This window comes from Pelodiscus sinensis, chromosome 18 (assembly GCF_049634645.1).
Source record: "Pelodiscus sinensis isolate JC-2024 chromosome 18, ASM4963464v1, whole genome shotgun sequence".
Taxonomy (NCBI): Eukaryota; Metazoa; Chordata; order Testudines; family Trionychidae; genus Pelodiscus; species Pelodiscus sinensis.
The window spans coordinates 20468531-20474724 of NC_134728.1; the positions used below are offsets into that span (position 1 = coordinate 20468531).

The 6194-nt window shown below is 46.2% G+C and overlaps 1 long non-coding RNA gene and 3 other non-coding genes across 4 annotated transcripts; all 4 read right to left on the bottom strand.

The window, feature by feature from the left end:
* Positions 1-789: 789 nt before the first annotated feature.
* LOC102460054 (uncharacterized) lies at positions 790-5435 on the bottom strand. The gene is made up of 4 exons (XR_001368889.3): positions 4737-5435; positions 3780-3917; positions 2489-2527; positions 790-1141 (listed from the first exon to the last, which is right to left on the bottom strand). It is a non-coding gene; the product is annotated as an uncharacterized LOC102460054 (long non-coding RNA).
* Positions 2336-2428, bottom strand: LOC112547343 (small nucleolar SNORD12/SNORD106). Its single transcript, XR_003091076.2, has one exon. It is a non-coding gene; the product is annotated as a small nucleolar SNORD12/SNORD106 (small nucleolar RNA).
* LOC112547341 (small nucleolar SNORD12/SNORD106) lies at positions 3999-4090 on the bottom strand. The gene has a single exon (XR_003091074.2). It is a non-coding gene; the product is annotated as a small nucleolar SNORD12/SNORD106 (small nucleolar RNA).
* LOC112547342 (small nucleolar SNORD12/SNORD106) lies at positions 4963-5054 on the bottom strand. The gene has a single exon (XR_003091075.1). It is a non-coding gene; the product is annotated as a small nucleolar SNORD12/SNORD106 (small nucleolar RNA).
* Positions 5436-6194: the final 759 nt, after the last annotated feature.

A 6194-nucleotide genomic window follows, 5' to 3' on the forward strand; every position in this document is an offset into this window, starting at 1 on the left:
TTTATTATTACTTAATATAATCAATGGAACACGCATTCTTAGAGAGGTATGGGAAAGTTGCCCTCCCATTAAGTGCATCCATTTCACTAAAGAAAGTGTTCCTACATTTGCCAGTTCTGGCTTGTAGACATCTTCCTCCTGTCGTAGAGGGATAGGATCAGCAGGGGCAAGAGAGCTAGATTCCATTTACAAGGGAACTGTATGACCCGCATACCTCTGTGTGAAGCGTCCTAGGTTTCAATACAAGTTTCTCACCTCTGAAGACACCTGGATGTATCTATGGAACTCAGCTCCTGAGGGGGGAGCAAGATTGAGACATGGAGTTGTATGCTGAGATCCTAAATTTTGTAATTTATAGTGGCAACTTAATAGCTTTGGATGGGCCTAGTTTTACTTGTAAGTCAAAAGAAATGAGCAAAAGCAGAAGAGTGCTTAGCAGGTCTTCAGCCAGCTTCCCAACTGAGTCAAGTGGTAGGTATACAGATTCAGCTAGAAAAGAGAATGGCAGAATTCTTTCCTGAGACTGTTGAATGGGGAGCAACAAGTGCTCTGCAGTATCCTACCCTTACTAAGCCCTATCTGTTCCGAGGCTTGGAAGTTTTAGCTACATTGGTCAGATCATCCAAATTTCACTTAATGGCTACATTAGAGATTTGTTAAGAACAGATTTTTGCAGCAGTTCTGGCTCTCACAGCAGTATTTACCCAATTGGAACCCTGATGTTGAGACCCCCGTCTCTGCTTAACCACATGACCTTCCCATTCACACAGATAGAAGCACACACATCAATCCATTTAACTTCAGCATTTAATGAATTTCAATCTTAGAACCTTCCACATTACAGCACTGGGTGGAACTCAGCAACATGGGGTGAATACTGCCACTATGGACACAAACAAAAAGTAGTCAAGAACTAGAGATAGTCAGTCCCTTCCAATGAAACTGCTTGTGAGCTTGGAGACTAAACTACAAGAACTCCCAGGTATCTTTCACACCACGCTTGACCAAGTAGTGCCATTGCAATGTGGATATTGCACCGTCTTGGAATATCTTGCTGTCACTTTGGCAAGTGTATGCAATTAACAGCTTTTTGCTACTTCACAGGGCAACTTCTGCTTCATGCTGACACTGATAACTCAACCTGTCAAGAGAAAGTCAAGATTTAATCATACGAACTCTGCCTATTTTACAGGCAGCTAGCCCTACACTTCAGTATTAAGAGTTACTTTTCCCTCATTCTCACTTAAAACTGAATGCAACTACAGAAGTAAATGCAAACTTAGTATAGCAAGCCACCCACATCATAAACTGAAAAAAGCAGACATGTTTAAACTAGGAGGATTTGGAAATATTAAGACATGCAACTATTTGCTTCTAACAGACACTTCAGTTCCTCCTGTTTTAAGATACTGTTTCCAAGGTTAAAAAAGCATGAAAAGGCATGTCAAGACTGCCGTTTCCTGGGTTTGCTGAAGGGAAGAGTTACGGTGCACAATAATCATCTTCAACCAAAGCACTTCTCGCTGAAGTTACATTTGATGTTAAGAACAGTTTCATTCCCCCTCTTAATTCAGCTTCCCACCTACCAGTCCAGTCACATGAACACTAAGGTGCCTAAACTGAAGATGTAGTTTTCAAGAGCACCAAAATTTCTCAATTTATTTCAATTCAAATGGGAATTAACTGGTAGGTACTTTGATACCTACTAGTGCTCTAATGTAGACACCAATCTGCATCTTTAAGTATCTAATACCTTTTCAAAATCTGGCCTGCCTGCAGTCTTTCAGCCTGGATGGGTCCAGAAGCATTAACATCTGCTGATGACCCACCCGCAAATATCTAATTTTGTTTGAGACTAGCATAACAGTGCCTGCAGGTCCCATGAAAACATGGATTGTGTTCAATATAAGAAACCCTCACCATTCATGGTGAACGTGTTCCTGGCACCACTGCAAATGGTGAAATTTGCAAATGGCTTCCTGCTCCCGCAATGAGCTCTTCACAGCTCCGGAATCTACCCAGGGTACAGGAGCTGTGATGATCTCACCACACCTGCCAGGAGCCGAGAACTAACTATGCCCCTTCCCACCCTCAGGTCAGGCAACCCCTGCAAATACACAGAACCATGAATAGCAATTTTGCCAATTGCAAGGGTTTACTGTATTGATCTACAACATGTATAACATACATTAGTAGATGGTGACTACACATAACACCCTCAATCGCTGTCTGCCTGCAAAGGAGCCTGCTTCTGTGCAATCATTTTGGGCACACGAGCCTTGGCATGGAGCTCTAATTGCTTACGGAGCAACATGCACAGGGAAAGCATCTCTGCACTGTGGAATCAGACAGCCTGGCTAAATGCAAGTTTTGGTCAGCATTGCCGATCTGATGGGGAAAAAAGTTTCAAGTCATCATATTCCACAGAACATGCCTTTCAGGTTGTCCAATACTTAAACCTCACCCTCCCACCCCCCAGCCAATTTACCTTTTTACAAGATCTTCATGTCTACCGACGTAAAATTCCCTGCAAGAGATTGTACAGGGGAATTAATGACTTTCAAGGGCTGCTGGCATTTAAAATATTCCATCTACATTTTAGTCTCATCTAGAATAGCAGCAGGTGGGTATATTTGAATGACAAAAGTTTACTTTTTTATTCCACATTGAGTGCCACTAGGGAACTGAATTGCTAACAAGTATCCAACAATTTTAACAGCAGTACAGAAGAGAACTTAAGTGCTTTATGCCATCAATAAATTCAGTCTGAATTATCAAGTAATTATTTACACAAAACCTATTAGGACTTGATGTATACACTAGGTAGTGTTCATTTATGACCACATAGCAATCTCAATGCACACTTTACCATCATGCTAGCTACAGATATACTATCTGCACAGCCATGATGGTCCTGACAGTGGTGTGGTGCTATGCCAGGTCCATTTAATCAAGTCTGGTTACATAAACTATTATGCAGTGCTGATAACTAGGCCATAAGTGTTACTCTACCTAAACCTGGGAAATCATGTTGGCTTCACCATTCACTTATTTAGACTTGGTTGGAGAGCACCACCATAGAGCTGTTCCTACAATACACCACTGCTCCCCAACTCATTTATTCATTCCATTCCAGGACAAGGTATTTTGCTTTCCACTCTTGACTGGCCTGCATCACATGGGAAGTCTGCAATCACTCAGACTTCCAATGTTCCTCATTCACAGACCATTTGCAAGGCTTAAAGACCCCAGTCAACTACGTCCCCATTACAACCCAGCAACCCGAGCAATAGTAGATAGTCTGTAGGGCCCAGCCACTGTGAATGAAGGGACATAGTACTTAACCAGAATATATATAAAAGCAACAGCTGAATTCATTCATACAGAGGTATCACGGTGCACAAACTTCTATCTTGTGTACTATAGTAGTGGCTCCCAATTTTTTTTTAAATACCGGGGACCAGCAAACCTATTCACAAGCTTTCAACAGACCAGCAATATTTTATTTGCATATTTATTATACAAATCACAAATACTCAAATAAAATGTCACAGGTTCACCAAAAGCCCCAGCCCCTAGAACCTCCCAGTGCCAGCCCTAACCCTTAGAGCTTCCCATCCCTTCACTATCCCCCCAGAGCCAGCCACTAACTCCAGTTCTGGCACACACCCCACCATGCCAGCCTCCCACCTTCAGTACCATCCCCCATCCTATAGAGCCCCCTCTCGTGTACAGAGAAATTACTGACAAGATACAAAGGTACTTATTCAGAAGCTTACCACTCTCTTGGTAATCTGGCTCACAAGTGGCTTGTAAAGCAGGGAAATGGCCTATTCCAAGTTTGCTTTGGGTTATGTCACCTTGATTCCTTGACCAGGTCTCCCAGACTCATGTTGCTCCACCTTGCTGCCATGGACCTAAAAAGAGAGACAAAGCTATGGGGTCAGAATAACTACGAGCATGAGTCAGCCAGTGGAAGAGGGAACAGGACCTTCCCTGCTGGTGTATCAGACAGAATCTGGCTAAAGCAGTGAAAAGTCAGCATGGTCGCTCTGATGGGGAAAAAAGCATAGTCATCATGTACACCAGCGAGATCACAGCTCTAGCACAAGCTGGAGGGAAGTGCCAGGCCTGCACACAAAGACACCCTAATGGGCACACACAGTTCCAACAAGGTAGATCTATGTACCTCATTTCTTATTTGCACATTAGGTTGGCATGCAACTATACAAGTGTTCTGCAAAAAAAGTCAGTCATAAAAGAGTACGAGTTGCAATTCTCCAGTTGAAAGATGTAAGAACCCTGCATCTAACTGTGGCAGGTGCTATGCAAGTTCTTTGGTCACATGTGGGGAAGGGAAAAACATGCTGAGCAACAGTGTAATGGGGATGGATAGAGGCACAGATTGGGGAAAGAGCACTTGTGGGTCTAAGTAGCACAGACTAGGAAACTGGACAGAACATGGCAAAAAAAGGATGCAGAGAAAGTTGCCTACTTCTGTTGCTGGGCTGTGAAAATTCAGCATGGAGGCCATACAGAATACTAAACTACTTAAGAATGTAAACGCTTTGGGGCAAGCTTTTCTTCTTTTAGTAACAATGTTACATTTTGTTCTGCCTATTACAATGCCTGCTTGGACCTCCCCGCTAGCAAACTCAAGAGTCGAAGATACAGCCACCCCACATCCCCTCAAGCATAGGAAAACGGCAGCAAAGGGTATTAATTTACACACTTACTAGTCCCTCCACCAAGAGTGTCACAGGATGCAAAGGGCAAACAGCGGGCTCCACAACCCGAGCAGCGGGCCCTTGTGGCTGGCTCTACCCCGGGCCAGCGCCCGGCCTCCAAGCCAGCTCCCCAAACCATGCTGCTCGCGACCGCTTGCTGGACCTGAGACGCAGAAGAGACAAAAGATTTAGTCCCGCTGAACGCGGCGGGAGCAAAGCGAAGGTGGCTTCCAGGACTGGTGCGTCAGACACGATCTGGCTTAGAACAGCAAAATCAACACTGTCGCTCTGATGGGGAAAAAAGGTTTAGTCATCACGTGCACCAGTGAGACCCCGGCTGGGCTGCGGGCGAACCCCGTGTTTGGGGGACCAGGGACCGGCCAACCCAGCCAGCGGCTACGCACTCCCCGGCCCTTTTGCAGGGGCAGTGACAATCTGCCGGGGCAGAGGGCCAGTAGAGCAGTTTGGAGCCGTGGCTGCTACAAGCGAAGGACTCCCCCAGGCAGCGGGGCGCTCCCGTTCAAGGATCGCGGCTAAGCTGCCCTCCCGGAGGAAACACCCTGTCAATACAGGCCGAGTGCAGCAGAAGGGGCTGCGAGGGACTGCCGGAGCTGGGCAGGGGACAGGTACCAGCACGGATGGCCGCGGATTGCAATGGATTGCATGCGTCCCCCACTCCGACCTTGCAAACGCTACTCACCCATACCTACCTCAAAGAAGGAAAGAGAACGTGCTGCGGGCAGCACGTCCTTATATAGCGGGCTGTGCCTCACTGCGCATGCTCCGTACACACGTACCTGGGAAATGTAGTCCCAGAGCAGTCCTCTGTGTCAGGGTATGCTGGCACCACTAGGGCTCGGTGCTCAGGTCGCTAGCTAATCGGTCTGCAACCCCTCTGTCCGGTCTGGAGATAGACACAGAAAGGCTGTGCTAACCCAGGGCGCCTGCCTAGGGTTTGTAGGAGCAAAAGATGGGTGTGGGTAAGGCTTTGGGGTGTTCCTTCTCTATGGCAGCCAACACCAGGGCAGGGCTGGGTTGCTGCCCAGCTGGGCCTGAGACCAGGATCAGGGCAAAGACAGCAAAGAGAAATTGTAAAGTGCCCTGAAAAGCATCATGCCTGTTTCACTTCAGGCTGTTGCATTAATAGCAACTGTTGCATAAAAACAGGCAGGACTCTGATATTTAGCACATGCACATCAGTGATTTGGGGACATCAACAGCAGCACTCAGAGGTCATACTTGAGCTGTGGTTCATAAAGGAAATGCTCCCCAACTCTTACACCTTCAGCAAATCCCTGAGCTGCAAATCTAAGGCCTGATCCTGCTGCAAACTGCTGAGTTCTCTCCATTTCTGGTGAAGTTAATGAGAATTGAGGGCACTGTACCTTTCCGGATCTGGCTCCTAATGTCTCTGTTGTAATACAAATCCCTCCCATTTATTGGTAATGGTGGCTGGCCAGTATAATC